This window comes from Erithacus rubecula, assembly GCF_903797595.1.
Source record: "Erithacus rubecula genome assembly, chromosome: 1".
In the NCBI taxonomy this organism is placed as follows: domain Eukaryota; kingdom Metazoa; phylum Chordata; class Aves; order Passeriformes; family Muscicapidae; genus Erithacus; species Erithacus rubecula.
In genome coordinates, this window is record NC_136658.1 from 68424187 (window position 1) to 68443779 (window position 19593).

Sequence of the window (19593 nt, forward strand, 5' to 3'; positions counted from 1 at the left end):
GACATAACATGAAAAACTGCTGGTGTCAAGAAAAATAAAATTTGATCACGTGGAGTCGGACCATAGGGGAAGTGAAATACAGCTTGGATTCAGATAAAATGGAAAAAATGACATTTTGGGGGATGGTCATGTTCTACTCAGAATATAAAATCCTGTGAGAAGTAATATCTTGGCTTATACTATTTTACAGGCATCAGGGATTTCTAATTAAAACAAAGGACTTGGCGTGCAGTATGCTTCAGAAATAACCAGGCATTTTATGTGCTTCTTATATATGTGAATGAAAAGCTTTTTCCAGCCTATATAAAGTAGCTACTGATTAAATATTTAAGGACTAACCTTTAAAAATAAATGTGAAAAACAATAACATGATCTCTAATTATAACATTTTTAACCTAAGTAATATATAAATGAGATGGAAACTAGGCACCACTCCTGAAAAGAGATCTGTAGAGAAGAACCTTGGCATGTGTGCAGGTTCACTGACTTCTGTCAACAGTCTCAGGCCCCAGGAGCCACTGTAAAAAAATAGAATGCAGAAATTTTACAGTGTTTTTTTTTTACAGATAAGCACAGTATAATGAAGTTGTAGCATGGAAAGACAATGCTGTTCCTATGACTGAGATGAAGAGACCAAATCAAGGTTGGAGCTTTTTCCATCTAGCTTCTGTAATTCTGCAGGAGTATCTAAATAGCTGAAACTCCTCAATCTTTACATAGTCAATGAAGCAGGCAAACAGAAAGAAAATAAACCAAAATGGTTTTTATGTTTTTGAGAGAAATTGTAATTTGAATATTCAATTTTTTAGAATACTGTCATACTGTACTTATCCTCATTATGTAATATTAAATTAAAAGGAGTAACAATAATATATTAAAAGTAATATCTTTCAAACAGTTTGAAAAATAGCCAAGGAAACTCAGTTAAAGAAATAAGGTTGGAAAGTCAGATAATATAATATTCCTTGATATTATTAAGGTCTGTTGAATATTACTTTGAAAGTCTGGTAAAATCTGTTTAGGTACAATACAGTTCCAGTCTGCCCAAACAGATGTAAATATTTCTGGCTCATTACCAGAGCTGTGATTCAATTATTTAAGCCATTTTAAAAATGATAGAGAAACCTTTTAGCTGGAATCAAGGTTCTGCCATGTTGTCTCTCGTTCTAGTAATACATATTACTGATTAATGCTATTTAGAGATTGTGTATTTATACAGTAAACATGACAGGAATCTAAGAGCTCGCAGTAAAGTTTGTTCAAGGATCATTCCTCCAAATGTAATTATCACACTTGAAAGATGTTTATACACCAGCATGCCCATTGATCAGCCAGCAACCCTTCAGCAATGGTACTTCCATCACCTTGGTGGATGGAATTGGTTTGTGCTTCATGAAGTGTGGGACTGAGACTGAAGAGCAGAAGCCCTGGGCTGGAAAAAAGACAGTGTTTTGTGGTATCACTATCTTTTCTCTCACAGGGGAGTGTAGAAAGTGGGGCTGTAACAAAATGAGGCAGTTGATTGAAAAAGCAGCAGAAATGTCATGGGGAGTGGACTCTGCCCACCTGAGAGCTGGAAGTTGTCAGACACTGTGGCAGAGAGGAGGGAAGTCAGAGAGATAAACCAGTGGTCCCAGCTTTCTTTGAGAGCTAAGCTGTAGCAGCGAGATATACAGAGGGACTTCGAAATGAGCCTCCCTTGTTAAGGAAACAGAGCATCAGCGTTGTGCAGCTAAAGAGACTGAGAGAAGGATAACTTAGTAAGTATTTCTTTGTTGATAAAAATGTTCACAACTAGATGAACTGTGGCTGAAGTTCTGTGAAGTGTCTGATCCTGCAGTCACTGTTGAGACAATTTCTAGAAGCTGATTCCCTTGTTCCTTTCACAATTCCCTGTTCCTTGACCACGACTGACCTCACTTTTGCCATCACACTTTAAACATGTCCCTTCCATGGTGCTTTTTTCATATGGTATTTGCCTGATTTGCCTTTCCCATGCAGTAGGATTAGAAAGAGGTTTAGGTGATACATGGAACACTGTGGAGCACAGGGGAGGGGAACACCCACCAAAGAAGCCCATCTACTTCTCAAGTGTAGGATTTCATTTCATTGGCACATGTCACCTTGCAAGTGGATTCAGGATCCCTAAATAGCAACTTGTCAGTGATACAAATGGCCATATTTCACACACAGGAGAACAAATACTGCTCATTCATTCTTCATTAAACTCACAAGGTGCCTCTGAAAACCTGTCCTTTCTGTCCTGCTTCAGAGTCAGCTCTTCTTTGGATACAACACATCATTCGGTACAGTGTGTAGGAGAACTGCACTTGTGTTGAAAAGAAAGAGTAACAGATTTTGTGATTGGCAGCAATGAGATGCTTGGTCTTAACTGTTGGTGCATTTTCTCTGAACAAGAAAGATCCATACAGGGCATGGAGAATTTGTCATACTCTTTTGGTCGCAAAGGATGCCAGAGGATCCCTCATTATATAAGTCTTTTTCTCTCCTGCCTTCAGCAGGAAGGCTTTTTGGACAAATATCCAGCTAGAGTAAAGAGTGCAAATAATGAATATGAAAAAAGAAGAGTCTGGTAGTGCTTAAGGGATAGTCAGGCAAACAGACCCTTCCCTCAGCAATGAGCATGTCTTCCACAGTCCCTTCAAAATCTGATATAAAGATACAACCCAGACCATTCATCAGGTTTGCCATGGTCAAGTGCAAATCCAGCTCAAAGGATCTCTTCCTCAGACCCAGCTGGAGCCTGGCAATGCACAGCCTGCTTGACCACATTTGTTCTTGCCTTATATGCTTCCAACAGAGATATGCCTATCTCCTTAGCCAAGATAATATCCATGGGCAGATGCACTTGCAGCCCAAAGCTGCAGGTTTGCACGAATTAACAAGAGGTTTGATTCCCTCCAAAGCAAGTTTCCCAGCAGAGCAGAATGATGACAGGTATTTCCCAGATCTAGTTCATAAGAATAACAATCCTGGATGTTGGTCTTTGCCAGGCATAGCTGCAAGCCTTCCTGTCTACTCAGGCAGCAAAATGTCAAACCATCTTCTTTGAATGGTGCTGAGATAACTTGGGTTGAATTACAATTTCACAATAGGTGCAGTGCTGGGCAAGTGCCATGAAAATTATGCAGAATGCTTCAGAAAGAAGATGAGACACAGTAAAGGTACAGAGGAAATGGGGAAAAGGGGTGAGACAAAAGAAAGAAGAAATACAAATGGAAAATTTAAGGCAAAAGTGCTGCAGAAAAAAAACCCATGTAAATCAGTTATCCCCACAGCTAGTGTAGCATTAAGTTTTAAATCACTAATATTTAGTTTTAAATCATTCTAAACACTTAATTTTCATGCAGTGATATGATAAGAAATACAAGATCACTTTTCTGTCAATGAGGTTACAATTCCAAAAGATGCTTTAAATGAAAGTTGCTATTGACTCCTGAACACAGCATCATGAGCAATGAATCTTTAAGGAATATACCCTGAAGGCTAAAAGCAATTTTCTGCTACAAGAAGCAACATGACACTTCCACTTGGGACCTAGACATCAGTATTTCCTCAGACTGTCATACTCATACTACATCTCTTGAATGTTTCACAGCTACCAGTAAGAATGTCTGAATTGAATTTTCACTTTTTCTGGAAATGTTTTTCATCTTTACAGTCACGTTGTAGATTTTTGTTTACACAAAGAGGATTTTCACTCGGGTTTTCAATTTTAATGAAATACAGACAATGCTTTCTTACTTTGACTATAGTTACCTGTTATTATCTGCTACTACCCTGGGAAATTTTCAGCACTGAAGCATTATTTTCCTTGCAAAGCAGATGCCAGGGATCTAAGAAAATTCTGAACCCCAATGCAGTATATAACTTCTCTTTCATGACAGTAATTTTCATTATTTACACTTATCTATGCATTTATTATAACCCTAAGGTTTTGTCATATATATTGGAACCCTTAGATTCATATTTGATAATGCTACAGGAATTAATTGGTAGTGTACATTGCACAGATACACTTCATTGCATATCTATTGTGAAAATTATTAAGTTCTGGTTTATATGGAACTGGATGGCAGAATACATGTATAGATTTAACTATATTTGAAATTATACAAGGCAAGAGTTAAATATCTCAGGATATATAGTAGTTTGAGTAGTTTGAGTCAGTGTATGTAACAATAATAATAAGAATGCAGAATCAGTGTTCTCCTACCAGAGTTTGTGTAATACTTCCTGGGTTAGAAATGAAAGAACAAATTTGATAAAAGAGCAACAAGCTGCAGAAGAGTTTCTCTGCCTGGGCTCTGGAGATGTTTTGGACTGCATGTTTGAATGGCTTGGATCCTCTCTGGAGGATGAGTATAGTCCAGATCTTGACTTTACTTCTTGAGTGAATATATTCAGTACTCCTTAGGAAGGTTACAGAGGAAAGTCAAACACAGTTGAACAACAGGGGAGAGTGTTACTTTATGTATATGGAGCTGAGTCTCTTTTGGACCTACTTTTTGTTTCACCTTCCAGACTTGACCCCCTTAATAGTTACCTTTAATGTCATTCACCTCTTTCCTATACAGGTACGTGCTGCTTATTCTCCATGACTTCGCTGAAGTGATGTAAAGCTGAAATTTTACAGTTTAGTTATAGGCTTAGATATAAAACCTTTGCCTGGGCAAAGACTGTCTTTGGACAACATGGTTGTAGGTGCAGGCTGGAAGAGAGTTTCTGGCCAAACCCTACTCAGAGAAACAGCAGTTTAGACCTTCAGATATCTCCCTCAGGAGCACAGGACTCTTGACATAAAGAAATAATCCAGTATTTTCCCAAACTTTAAAAAAATGTAATCCTCACTCTCCCTGCTTTTCTGACTCATCTTGTGCATATAGCCATATATAAGACCATAAAATGTCAGATGACTCAAATTAAGGTACTCCCAGAAGTCAGACCTCTCTTTTAAAACTTTCACTACTCCTTTTGTGAGTTGCAGAGCAGGACAAGATGACTTCCAGATGTCCCCTTCAAGCTCTATTATTCTGACTCCATGATTCTCTGTCACTTCTAATTTTAATTTCTAATTCACCATTCTATTTTATTTCTTTGTAGGTTGTTTTCATTAGAGGATCTCTAGTATTTGGATGTTGCCTATGATGATATTAACTTTACTCCTAATGACATCAAGAACCTCAGGTATGTAAACAACAGAAAATGAAAACAGATCTGTACATCATAATACTCTGGACCATCCATGCTTGGATTAATATCCATGCTTGGATAATAATTGTGCTACTGAACACATTAGAAAGATTCACTGCCTCCTCTCCCTCTTCTTAATCCTGTCCTAAGAGAAAGTCTCATTGAAACAAAAACAGTAGATGATAATTGCATACCAGAAACAGCTGTGGGTAGTGTAGACCCAGCCACTATTTGATGATAGCCATAAGTCAAATATTCCTGTGCAAAATATGATCATTCCCTCAATTGACCATATGTGTTCACATACTCTTGATTTGTATTTTAAGGAAAGATGTATTTCTAAACCATATATGGTTGTTTTTAAGCAGTGTGAAGTGTTGGTGAGATAAAAGTTAAAATCGAGACCACCCAATAGAAAAAAAAAATGTTCATACAAGATTTGTTCTTTGCTGACCTTAATGTTGAGTTTATCTGTATATACATGTCTAATGTTTTCAGAAGCTCACATTCCATTTTCCACAAAAATCCACATGATTTTTCAGAAAACCCAGGTATTTAAACTATCATTAGAAAAGTACTGTACATGTAATTGTGTCTAGAATGTAAAGTGCACCATGAGAAACACATAGCATTTTTTATGTACATACCAGCTTTGTTTATTAATTCACCATATAGGCATTAGGACAACAATAATGTGGTCAGAGTAGGATATGGTGTGAAAAGCCTATAAATGCCTAGTGATCTCTCAAGTTACTTAAAAATCGAGTGTTCGAACAGTGAAGAGAACCAGCTCTCTGGTTTGCCACCTGGGATTTTGAGTCTTCCACTAAAACTCCTCTGAACAAAAATCAACTTAATACACCCCTTGTTCTGGAATAATAATATTCAGAATTACCCCGAGAAGCTCACTCCTGCAGCTGCCATTTGCTTGTCCAGAAAGAACCCAAAGGAGATGACCCCCAGTCAGTAATTGTACAAGTATAGGGAGAATGGGTGTTCATAAGTGGTTCATTCTTTCACATGAAATTAATGTTGATCGGAGGTGGCCATTACATAACATGGGTTATGTCATGGTTTGCTCAAATCCAGAAATCAAGTGTAATTGAATGAATGTGAAGCCACTTTAAAGGGAGATTTATCAGGCATGCAAATATTTCCTTTGTATCTGAGGTCCCTAGGATATTACACTAGGTGACACTGTCACCTGTCCTCCAGGCAAACGTGCACTGCAGCTCCATATTGTGGCTGTGTGCCAAGCCACTGTGTTCAGAAGGGGGATGGACCTGAATCTCACAGCTCAGACAAAATTATGTCAGCTCAATTTCTGGGAATTGCAGAATCATTTTCTCCCCTCTCTCTTCACCTCTCTCTGCTGTACAGCACGTCTTTCTATTTTTGATGTTCCTGCCTCCTTCCCCATGGGAGCCATGCAGACCGTGCATCAAGGCCAGAGTAATTACTTCTCTGCAGTGGTGTGGGCTTATGCTGAAGTGGAGCTGGAAAGTTTAAGCACCTTCTCTGAGCCATTCTGTCTTTAATCTGCATTTGTGAGTGAGGCGGTTGAGCTGCTCTGGGTGTGTGCCATAATTTTAGAAGGATGACGCAAAGTTTTTGACCCAGCTTCTTCTCCAGCATAGTTTTACTGTCTGTGATTGCTGCAGTGGACCTTGGTATGACAAAAGACTTTGGCTCATCATTACAGGAACATACTTAGATTTGGAAGACTTCCCTTTTGTTTCTGTGCTTACTCATCATCATACTACAGAAACCTCATGTCTCAGACTGAGTCTTGCCCCCTGTGCCTTGTAAAAAGTCTCTGGATTGCAGCAGAGGAACTATGAATGGGATAAAATAGTTAAGAAATACCAGATCTCATGTTATTCTGCTGTACAACCTGGGACACAGCTTTAGCAGTGATGGTATCAGGTCTGCTTTGTATCAATGTATATACAGTTGAATCAAAATGAAAGGCAGACTCAGCCCTATGAAAAATCAATGAAGTTATATGCTGACCCTGTATTTCCTTCAGTGACACTTGGAGAGGGATCAGATTTTTTCTCTCTGCTAGCACTATGTCATTTTACATTATAAGCTTGTCAATGCTGTAAAAAATAATAAAAAAAAGGATGACTTTATTCCTGGACCACAAATTACATATAGGACCTATTTGTCAAAACTGCAACATTTTTGAAAGCTATAGAAGGTCTTGTAAATAAATCTTGGCATTCCTTGTAATTGCATTTTGTTTACTATAGGAAGAAAACTTGTATTTCTCATGAGTTGCAGTCCCCATATCTGAAATGTCTGATGTTTTTCTAAATGCTAAGACAACAAACAAACAAAAGCACATTGCCTCAGTGCCTTGATGATGAAGATGGCCTGCAAAAGAACAGGGATCAGAGCTTCAGCTTCTGATTTGCTGCCCCTTAACCATCATACTGCTAAGTACGGGCTTAGTTGGCTCTTCCTGTTGTTTCCCACATGGTATCTGTATCAGTGATACAACATACAAACATAGTGAAACTCAAATGCTTTTTTAATTTTAAAAAAATCAAACCCCTCTGATTTTATTACAATTTACTTAATAAGACAGATTACTATTATTATTAAGCGTGACAGATTTTCATATTTTTCATTAAATTACAAAATCCAGCATTTTTCACAGCTATACTTGAAGGGATTTGTTCTGATCTCTGTAACAAACATCATATTTTTGTCTATTCCAAGGCAAACATTTTCTATATTGAGGGATTTATGCCACAGGTCTGTTATAGGCTTTGGGCCCTGATGGACTGAATCCAGTGCATGAGTCTTCCCTGACTGTGGAACACCCACAGCTACAACCTGGACTAAACAGAAGAAAGGGACTTGCCCAAACCTGGTGTTTTCATAACGTTCAGCTGGAACTACCTTGGTTTTGTTGTGTGTCTTGTTTGTCAATAATCTAAATTATCTTAAAAATCAATATTTTTTGGCTTGAGGCTGGAAAGTGTGGAAATGGCTGTTCACAGATGCTGGATACACAGCACTATAAAGGCAGGTGGGACTTGGAGACAGAAGAGGGAAATGCTAAGGGAGAGATGAAAAACTGATGGCACAGCTCTTCTTTGTATCCAAGCACTCCTATGTACAGATGTAATCCTCTGCCCCAAGGAATGCAGTATTCGTGCCAAAATAGTTGCTGGATACATTGCATCAGTAACATCAAGGGCAGATCTCTGCACATGGGCCTCCTGCCTGTACAAGAATGGGGCCACAAAGGCAGGTGCCTTCTGCTGACCTCTCTCCCTGGCCCCATGAATCTTGCAGCTGTGTAGCCCTAGTAGCCCTCATTTCTCTCCCCACCACCCCTTCTGCTTTCCAGCACATACCACTTTATTCTTACTGACCTGTGGCTGGTGAGCTCTGCTCTGCTACGGTTACAAGGAGTGAAACCCCCTTGGCCTCAGCCACAGAAGGAATGTTTTTCCCTTCCAGCTGAGTGCTCCCACCTCTGCTGAGCTGTGCAGACACAGTTTCCCTTCTCCCCTGCTCCTCCTCAATCTCGAGTGAACTCAGTGTTGCCCTTGGTTCCCACAGAACCATAACTCACCTGTGTGCAGCAGTGAGTCTTTAAATGCCTTGAGGAGTGGCAAAGAGAATTTATGTCCCTGTGGACAAAGGCTGAGCCAAGGGTGCAGTGAGGCTTCACTCTGTTAACACACCCAAAATCTTGTTTCTGTGGAGCTGAAGGATGGAAGTAAACTTGTGACTCCCTACTTGCTGTATTAATCATAATAAAAACTCAACTGCTTGTTTCTGCTGGGATTCTCACTGGAGTCATTAATCTCAGTACAAGTACCCAGCTACACACTGCCAGAAATAGGGATAGACAGCAGTGAGGACTGGGAGTCAAATTAGAGACATTCAAATGCAGAAGCAGAAAATGTTGTAACAGAAAGAGAACCGCAAGAGGGAATTCAGCATTTTAATAGAACTCATGGGCATTATAGAGAAGAGAGAAAATCTGAAGGAGTTTTTGCAAATAGTAATAAGGATTATTCAAACACAGAAAACAGGGAAATGTGTCACTTGCAAGAAGATTGCCATTTGCTAAGTTAAAGCTTCAGAGGAGAATTAACATACAGAGTTAAACATGCTAAAACATACAGAGGAAAATGCCTAGTACTGAAACTCCACAGCAGTTTCAATGCCTACCATGGAATGGGTAGTCTAAACAACCACTCCATGATTTTGAGAGGAACAGGAACGGAAGAGCTCCATGGTACAGAAAGAAGAGAGAGTTTTCCTTTAAAGCTGCTTGGGATTGATGTCATTCCAGAAGATTTGTGCATGCTGACGAACTGTGGCCAAAATTCAAAATAATCCAGAAACTAGCAAGATGCCCAGTAAAATTAACAGCAACCTTTGGCTTTGTCTCACCTGTTGCTACCTGCTTATGGTGAGGAAAATGAACTCTGCACTGTAGAGTACAGTAGAGCACAGAAAGCAGCAGGTGCTTGTGCAAAGGGCTTGCAGGCATAGATAAACACAGACATGTGTGACCTTCTGTGTCCTGGGCTTGGAGTTGGCTGGCAGAGAAAGCTGTGAGCTGCAGTGATGTTGTTTTCCATGCTACTGGAATTGTAGCAGTAGTAGTAGTACTAGTAGTAAGATATCTCAAGAGCAGCACTGCTTCAGTCTCTGGCTTCTGAGTGAGAGTTTAGGCCATGGCAGGGTAGTGAGGAACCACCATGTGTCAGATCATGCCCGAGCAGACATGCCTTTAAGGAACCCTTAAGTAGCCCTGTGTCTTCCATAGGAAAAAAATGTCAGCTAACACTGAGCTGCTCTAGGGATAACTTTAGACATTTCCTTCCTTTATTTTAGGAATGGCTGTAAAGCTTTCCAGGATTAATTAATAGGAAGTGTCTCCAGACGGAAAGAGCTCCAAATGCATTCGGGATTTCTGGCCCAGACTCCCAGCCTCTGTGCCAGGCTCCAGAGGCAGAAGGATGCACTCTGCATTGCTAACGTGGCAGCAGCAGAGAGCTGGCATTCAGCGTGTCTTTCACAAAACGGGACTAATGCAAGGAGATACGGGAATATAGGACGAGAAATGGGCAAGTTGGAGAAATGAGAAGGTGCCAAGGTGGATGTGGGCACACGGTGCAGCTGTGTCCTGCAGCCACCTGTGGGCATCCTTCTTTGGGATGAGCTGGTCTCCAGCTCGGTGCGGCTCTGCAGACCCACCTCAGGAGCAGCGAGCAGCACGAACCCGGTAGTACAGCACTGCTGGGGTCAGCAGCCTGGGTTCTGCCCCTGGCTCTGGCAGGATGTGCAGCTGGGCTGTTTGCGGAGCCCCGTTGTTTGTCTGTCCCCGCTGTCCCCGTGTCCCGCCCCGCAGGGCAGGAACGCACCGCAGCTGTGAACGACCAGCCCCCTCTAGTGGAGCTCGGCCCGTCACGCTCGGATGCTTCTTGAGATTGCACTCGGTTTGTGAATTTTTAAATTTTATACTACGTTATATAGCATGGTGTGACGTGATAGTGACATAGGATCTCAGATTCAGAGAGATTCCAGCTGTTAGACTCGTCTACAGTCTGTCTTACCTTGCATTACCTTCAGAAGTTTATGTGGTGGAGTGAAAAGAAAATCATGACCAAAGTTGCTGCTTGGGAATACACAACTCTTCAGCTCACCACTAATGCTTCTCTCATCTTCTCTGTAAAAGGCTTCAAACCTCATCTGCCTTCCTCTTCATCCAGGTCACTCCCCAACTCCCCCATTTACACCTTTAAATGTAAAGCTAGTGTTAGATGACATCCATCCCCTGAAACTGCACTTGAGCATTTTACTAGCAGTGTTTATTGCAGTGTAACTTAAGGCATCATATCTTGCATGTGATGGACTACACAGAGAGCTCATGCTTACACAATTCCTCAAATACAAGATTGGAAAAGATTAAAATTACAGCAAATTTGCACTGGAAACCTCAGTTTGATCTCCCCACTAATTCAGGATTTGGAAATTGTGTACTCTGAAGGCAGAGGACCAAGTTTTGGTGAGCTTAAAGGGTTTTTCTTTTCTTGTTTTATCAGACCACTAAAATATAATTCTGACTCACATCATGTTTAGATAGTGTGGAAATTACTTACTCCTGGGTGATAAATGCACAGCATTCTTGCTCCTCAGATGTAGCCTGATTTGAAACAAGATGTAATTCAGTCAAAGTTAAAATTGATATTTCTTAATTGTATTGCACTGGATGCTGCTCCTTTAAACATGTGTCTCTGGGTGTGCATCTGTGTGTACATACATGTAAAAGCAGCTGTATGCAGACATACCTGTACAGGCAGGCAGAGTGGAAGGAAGATTTTATTGCAAATCATTTCTTAATTCACAGCTCTGGTCAGCTGAAAGGAGCTTTAATTGTGCAGATAATAAGGATGGTAAAGCAAGACACCCTGAGAGCTCCTGCCTTTGCATGTAAGGTGAGTGATATACACTCATGCACTGATTTTGCATAGCCAGTGAGGAGAATTTGAGCCACAGTTAATAACTGCAGCATGTCCTCTCCCACAGCTTTCAGGGGAAAAGCCAATGACTGAGGACTGTGTACTGCATTCCTTGGTTGTGTGGCTACACCAGTGGCATTTTGTAAAAGACACCTGTAAAATACTCCTGTAAAATACAGACATTTCTAGGCCAATGCACAGGGCTGGCCACTGGACCAGCTGGAGCATTCAGTGTGGTTTCCTGGTCTGTTCTGGAGTGTGTCTTCCTCCCAGGAAACAAACATTTGCTGCAGCCCAGTTGTCTGTTAGGCAAACACAGGAAAGATGTCTGTGTTGGGGGAATGAAGTGGAGTTTACAACAGAAAAAACTGTAACCATCTGTGCTTAACAGCACTGGGCTGTTGCCACATCACATTTACAAAACTCCCAACAGACTCGCTCCTGTTGTTCTGCATGTTTGCTTTTCACTCTTATCTGCTCCGTGTTCTGCCTTCTCACTAAACTCAGCATGCTTGGCTGTTTCTGTCACCTGCAACAGCCCCACCTCCTGTACCATGTATAGTGTGCTTTGGAGTCCAGCTGAGGAAGAATCTTCCAGCTCTCATGATGAGAGGAAAGCCAAGGTTTCTGCTTCATTGATTGACACTGGTGGGAAGGGAGGTGAACAGACACAAGTCACTGCTTTCCTCATTCTTCCTGCCTGTGACCTCTGCCAAATCCCATTGGAGGTCAAAGCATGTCTTCCTGATGAATATATGAAACACACATATCTTCATTCCTTTCTTGGCACTCATCTTGGCTTAGGGCATGGTCCTAGGGCACTGGACAGGCTACAAAATCTGCGTGATACCTTATTTTTCAGTCTAGAGTTGCCTGTGGCTGAGAAGCCCAGAACCAGGCATGAGGACATACTACCTGCAGGCACAAAGCTGACCATTAAATACCAGACTGGCCACCTGGGGTTTCTGCAAGCAACTTACAACCCTCACACATAACTAGAAGCTCAAGCTGATGTATAAATTCCACAATTTCCTGCAGGCTCAGAGCATGAACTACCACAGAGTGGGTGATGTGGCATGCCAGAGCCTCTTGCTCAAGTGGGATCCTCGGCCCTGACTTTCTGCATTATGCTGGGACCTCTTTCTCACTCTGTGACTCACAGGTGTCAAATGTCACAGCACTGGGTGTCACAGCATGAATACAGAAGGTTGATCCACTCCCCTTCCTTGCTTCATTCTGATGACTACTTAGTAGAGAGGAGGGAGGGGAAAAAACCTGTTTGTTTTTTTTTTTTGTTTTTTTGTAGAAATAAGGAAATTCTGAGGTCATGTCTTATTTCAGTGGGGTAGAAACAGAAATGATTCAGTGTCAGCAACTTCCATCTTCTTCCTTTCCCTGACTCAGGCAGAACTCAGAAGAGAAGTCCTGTGTAGCCATAAGCCATCTTTTCTTTGGACAGGTTTTGCACACATCCTTGGACAGACAGGATAAGTTAGCAGCAAACAGTAACTACCAGCTGCCCTCTGCCCCTGTGTGAGCAGAGCATGAAATGAGCCACAGCACAGCGAAATGACAAGACCAGCAGATAGGTTTTATGGCATCTGCTGTCACATGTGGATGGTAGGTCTTGTTTGAGAAATCAGCCCCTAGGAACTGGCTGTTGGTTTCAGTACTTGTTTTCCTGGTAAGATCCAGTGTGTATAAAAGACTGACACCACCTATGGATGTATTGATTTGGCAAATAGCACCCTAAGGACAGTCTGATACTGTGGTACATGTGATCATAGCCCAGCTTTGAAGACCAAAAAAGTGTTGTTTTTTCATGATGCGTGGTAAATGGCATTTGCAAATCTAGAGCTCTTGTGACCTGAAATATGAAGTCTGAGGATTTATAATCAGGTTTTTTTTCACTCAAACAAAAGCATGTGCTTGTGCTCTGCTGTCAACATGAAGTGGGAAAAAAAAGTGTGAGTCTGTCTTACAGCATCAGAAAGAGTTTTTTTCCTCTAAGCTTGAATTCTGAATTCTTTGGAATGGGAAGCTGTATAGGTGAGAAACGTCACTAGGAAAGAGTCATGGTTGAGTTGTCAACATATGTTCCAGGCTTCACTGGTGGATCAAGTTTGGAAGAAAAGATGAGTGGTGAAAATGTACCCAGGAGAGGGCGGTGTGGATTTCAGTCCTGAAGAAAGTGAAGGCTCTTAGTAATAGTCAAAGGCTAATTCATGTGAGATGTGCTGGAAAATCTGGGTTCTTTGGGTTGCTCCTCTGGAGGTGAAACAAGGAGAGAGAGCAGAAGAGTACTTGGGCCTGAGATGAGTGGTCAGAGGAGACAGTGACTGGAGGCAATAAGCTGCAGGGACCATGGTGCACCTTCTTGGCAGGCAAGGTGAGCAGGAAGAATTGCTGAAGACTCCAGACAACCACTGGTAGCAGATGCCAGAAGAAGAAGAAAATGCTGGGGAGAAAAGGTGTGGCTGTGGGAGCTGGGAATCCCTGGAAGGTAGGAGTGAATGAGGTCCACAGAAACCTGGAGATGAAAGGATAGGGTAGGATGGCCCAGAGAGTTTCCCTGGGGAAAGAAGGTCTGGAAAGAAGTAAGGAAAATTGCTGAGAAAATACAGGAATAATGTCATCATGTTCCTTTGGTGAGCATTCATCACAGTGCTGAGACAAGACTGTCACAGAGACAGGCCCTGGACCCAGCATCAAAAGCCCAATCAGGATCCAGTAAATGGGCTGTTTGTGGATTTCCCCACCTCCTGGCTGGAGTAACTGGAAGACTGATGCAGGAAAACATCTTGGCGAGCAGCAGTCGTGCACATTTGCTGTGTGAAAGGGGAAGCACATGTGCTAAGTAGCCAGAATCCAATTTTGAAATAGGAAGTGTGTGGGATATGCTGGTAGCTATTTCTGCTTTCCCATCAGTCTGGCAGATGCAGAAATCCTGGGGATTTGGGCTGGGGGAATTGAGCCTGTCCAGGTCTGGCACTGACCTTGTGCTGCTGGGACCTTTGGAAGGAGCACTACAGTGGGCACAGTGCTATCCAACAAGGAGAGTGAGCCAGGTGTCTCTGAAGGCACTTTGTGGGGAGGCTGGGGCAACCAGAGCTCTTTGCTGACTCGTGAGAGGGAGACTATATGAGTGGTGCTGTTGACATGTTGACAAATACATTGTTGAAGCATAATCCAATTTTTCTTCACTAGAGGGAAGAGACAGGGCCTCTTCAGCCTTCTCTGTGCTTTTCATCTATTCTGAGAAAGTCTGTCTCCACCACAGACTTGTGATGCTAGTCTGCTGTCTGGAATGTGCTTCCATTTGAACCATTACCTTCCTCAGGGCTGTTTAAGCCTCAGCTGAATTGCATTTTGCTATCTACACTTTTCTCTAATTGCACATGATCTCATCCCATCATATTTTTCTACTTCAGTGACTTCTCAATATTTTGTTACACTTCTAAGCAACCCTATGGCTCTGTTTCAGTCAAAGACCACAAATATTTTTTATAGTGTGACACAGCACAACACACTGGCCACGTTAATGCTATGTTAACCCAGGAAAATGCTATGCCAAAGTATTTTCCTGTGAAAGAACATTGCAATTGCAGCTAGACGTTGCTACAGTTCAAATTAGCTTTTAGGAATTCTCCTCTTATAGAAGCATGGATATGTCCTCTGTGCTAAGACATAAATTAATACTCATTCTTTTGCCTTGTTCATGAAACATGTAGGCCTAAAAATATATCCTATTCCAGTAAAACGATTCCAGCTTTTAGTTTCACCTTCTGAGAAGTCAGGGAGGTGATTAATTCCCAGTAACTCTTGGACAGAGATGAGAGCACAGTAAAATGGCTCCCAGGTGAGGCACATAAATTCTCCTTCCCACATCATATTCCTTGATGCACAACAGCAGTCACTGACTTGCTTTGAAGTGACCACAACACACATTAGTGCTGATTTATGCAAGGCCCTCTGATCCCTTTCTTGTAGGAAATGCTTCTTGCTGTTGCCTCCTAAGGCAGGTCTTCCTAAGGATGGCCAGCATTTTATCATCTCTTCAAGCTGACAGCACCTCAATATATTTGCTTCTGGTTTTTTTTGCTCAGTATCATCCTTAGCTTATGGTATCGAAAAAGTATTTTATTACATTATTTGGTTTATCATAAAGACATTCATCTGGGCTGTATGGAGGCAAAAATGGTTTAGAAAGTAAATAAAACAAGCTGGCCTAGGAGAAGAAGGGCTGGTAACATTGGGGATTTATCTGTTTCATTTTGCTTCTATGGACAACTGGAAATGCCTTGACTAAAATAGAGAAAGGAATCCAAGAGGAACTGCTGCTACTGCTTGGGGTAATAAAGTGAGTCAGATAATTTCACGTAAGTGACACAGGGACAGTGAGGGCAGCTATCAAAAGTCAATCCAGGACAACTCCTGCAACTGTCCAAAGATCCAGACATTGCACTGTTCACAGCATCAGCAACACAGTGCTGGGACAAGACAGGTACTTGAATAAAATTAGGTTGCTAGCTAAAACCTGACATTAAAACATGCTCTACAAGCATTTTGCCCTGTTGCCTGGGCTCTCTTGGGCAAGAATCTGTCCATCATTCAAGCTGACTTCACATTTCTTAATCACAGGCAGATGCTGGCAGGAAACTGGAATCAAGATGCTCTGACTAGGGCAATTCTCAGCCTGAGGAAAAAACCCCCAGGCAATTAAAAAAATTTCAGTGTAAAAGACCATTGAAATAAAGCCTGCAGAAGACTGCATTTTTTCTTACTCAGTTCCTCCTTAATACAGAATTCAGCAATTTTTATTGGATCCTGGCCATTGATGGGTGTGACAGGCATCCCTGGAATTACACAGACCCATAAAACTATTTCAGTACTTGACATATTCAATTGCAGTTGCAACAAGACCTGTGTTTGTGAGACCATACTATACCTGACAATTAGCATTATTCTGTTTACAGTAATAGCTGTATGATGCATCATGAAAAATCCTGGCTTCAGTGCACTGCACAAAGCCTTAGCAAAGCACTTCCATCTCCAGAAAACCCACAACTGAAACTAAGAAGAAAATACAACAAATCAGTATAAACAAACAATTATTGGAGAAGCAGGCAAAACTGCTAACTGCAAGAGTGGGATGTTGGTACTGAACTCCTTTGAAACAGTGTGCCTATGGAAATTATTAATAATACTGTCTTTAAATGAATTCTGCCTCTGAAGTGAGGTGGGCAATTAGCTAAAAGTAAGTTTCTCTGGTACCAAAGCCCCTGAGAGTGCTCCTCCAGTATTCTCCTCAGCAGTGCTCCTGTTGTATCCACATGGCAACATAAAAGCTCACAGTAAAGAATGAGCTTTGGTCATTATTGCTCACACAAACAAACAAGTGTGGCAATTCTCTTTCCATAGCTGAGGAATCAGGTCTCTTGTAACTGTCCTCTGTGAAACATGTTCAGCTTTCTAGATAATAGGCAGCTTATTCTGAACTGGCCCAACTCCTTAGTAAGTTTTCCTAATCCTTTTATGTCAGCTCCTATCAAAGAATTCAGAGCTCACACATATAAGGACTGTAGGATTTTACTTCCTGCAAAGAGATTCACTGTGGCCATATAGCTTTTGTTTCTTAAATTCTTGTCTTGGATATGCCTTGTCATCTGGTCTAGCCTCAGAAATTATCAAACTCAGTACTTACCCATAGAGATATGCTCAGGAAGAGCATGGTATTGATCTGAGAAGCTTAATGAGTCTGAAAACTGGATTCAAAGAACTTGCCTACACCCTAAAGACATTTAGAAGGTTTGTACACAGAAATCATCCCTTTCTGTCCAAGCTATTTTGTCACCCAACACAGAAAGATGCTTTCAAGTTTCATGATGCTTGCTTTATGCTATCCTAGGATAGCAGCTGATACAAGACACTCTCACCTCAGCAATGCTGAGAACACCTCGTGTCTACAGGTCTAGTCACCTGTGCCTTGCTTCTCACCAGAGAAGATGCTCAGGGTGAATAGCCTCAGGGGGTTCCTGTGCTATCCTCTGCTGACACCAGCACACAAGAATGTGCATTTGGTATGACAAATACAGTATCCCCTCAAACATAGAAAATAGTTATTCCTTCCAACTCGGAACCAAGTCACTGGCACATCACAACTTAGTCTTTACTTTAGCTTCAGCAGCAGAACATTTTAACCAGTTTTACTTGGCCTACAAGCATGTTTATACTCTCAGTCCTTCAGCTTTACCAGCTCATCGAGGATCTGCTCTTGCAGCAGCCTGTGTTATGGTCCACAGCAATAATTAGTGAGGATAAGCTGTACCAGCTCTGTGGAAACCTGGACTGAACTGAGCGGATGTGAAGGATCAACACCTGATGCACAAAACTTGTTGTCCTACACTCCCCCTCCTGTGCACTGATACTGCTTAGTAGGTCTTGAACATTCATGAAATGCACAGTCAGAAACCAGATTAGCTCTTCTAAATTAATGAATAGTGAAAAAGACATAGTCAGCTGCCCTGCAGGTTATCCCACAGAAGGATCATTCACATCTACTCCTTCATAAGCACAAAATCCCTGCAAGCAAGGCTTTTCATGTGATTCAGTTAGTTGGGAACCCAGCTTAAATGAGAATTTACTCTTGCATAATATTAAATACAGTCAGCTGCAAAAGCAGGCTCTTTCTCAACACATCTTACCCTGCATTGGTGATCTTGTGTAAGAGATGTTAATCTTGCTTCTGAGCAGTAAGTAGGTAAGCTGTTTTTGATCACAGAAAAAAACAGATCACAGGAAGTGTTAGTGAGTCTGTAGTACTGTAAACATTAATGTGCAAGTGAACTTATACAATCCCAGGTAGCAGATCCTTTCCTTGCTGAAAGTGGAGCAAGCAGGTGAGGAGAGGAAGAAAAAAATACACAAAATGAGAACAAAAAAAATCCAAAATACTAACAGCACTCCATTGGAGACATCAGAATGCAGATTTGTACTTTCACGTCCTGGGATTTCTCTGTTCATTGGTACTTCATAGTACTAACAGAAAAATGGTTTTACAGGTTTGAGCAGCTGCTATACTTTTCTGAAGGCAAGGGCTTCATTAAAAGTAACCAACCAGGCAGGGAAAGAAAGCTGCTTTCAATTTCCAGCACTTCACCTTCAGGCATGGACTCTGTCTGCAAGTGTGAGGCTGGATTTAAATAGAAGTATCTCTCTTGATCACTCACTGTCCTCACATTTCTAAGTGCTCTGGAAAGAAATTTCTAGAGTGGATCAGCTGGTGGGGGTGGCAAGATGCTGGCACTGGGTGACTGCATGGTGGCCTCTGTGTGGAGAGGCCAGGACTGCCCCCATACAGCTGCTTCCAGCCAGCTCCAATGGACACACCACAGAACAAGGCTGAGCACCTCAGCCAAGATGGTGATACTGCTAAGAAAATGTATTTAAGAGAGAACATGAGAAACAGCAGCAAACACACCAAGGTCAGTGAAATAAAGAGAAGGAAGAGGTGCTTTAGGCATTAGAACACAGATTCCCCTGCAGTCCATGGAAAGGACCTCACTGGAGCACATGAATATTTCCTGAAGGAACTTCATCTTCCTGGAGAGCCTGTACAGAGCAGGTTTATCCTGAAAGATTGCAGCCCATGGGAAGGATCCACACCGGAGAAAGGGGAAAGTGTGAGGAGGAGTAGAAGAAAGGAGCAGTTATGGACTGACAGCAACCTCAATTCCTCATCTGTCTTGCACCACTTGGAGAAGGATATAAAGAAGAAAAATTGGGAATGAAGATGCAAAGTTCAGCCTGGAAAATGGATGGGTGAGCCAAGGGAAATGTATTGGTTTAGTCTTTGATTTTCACTACCCCAATTTCAATTTCT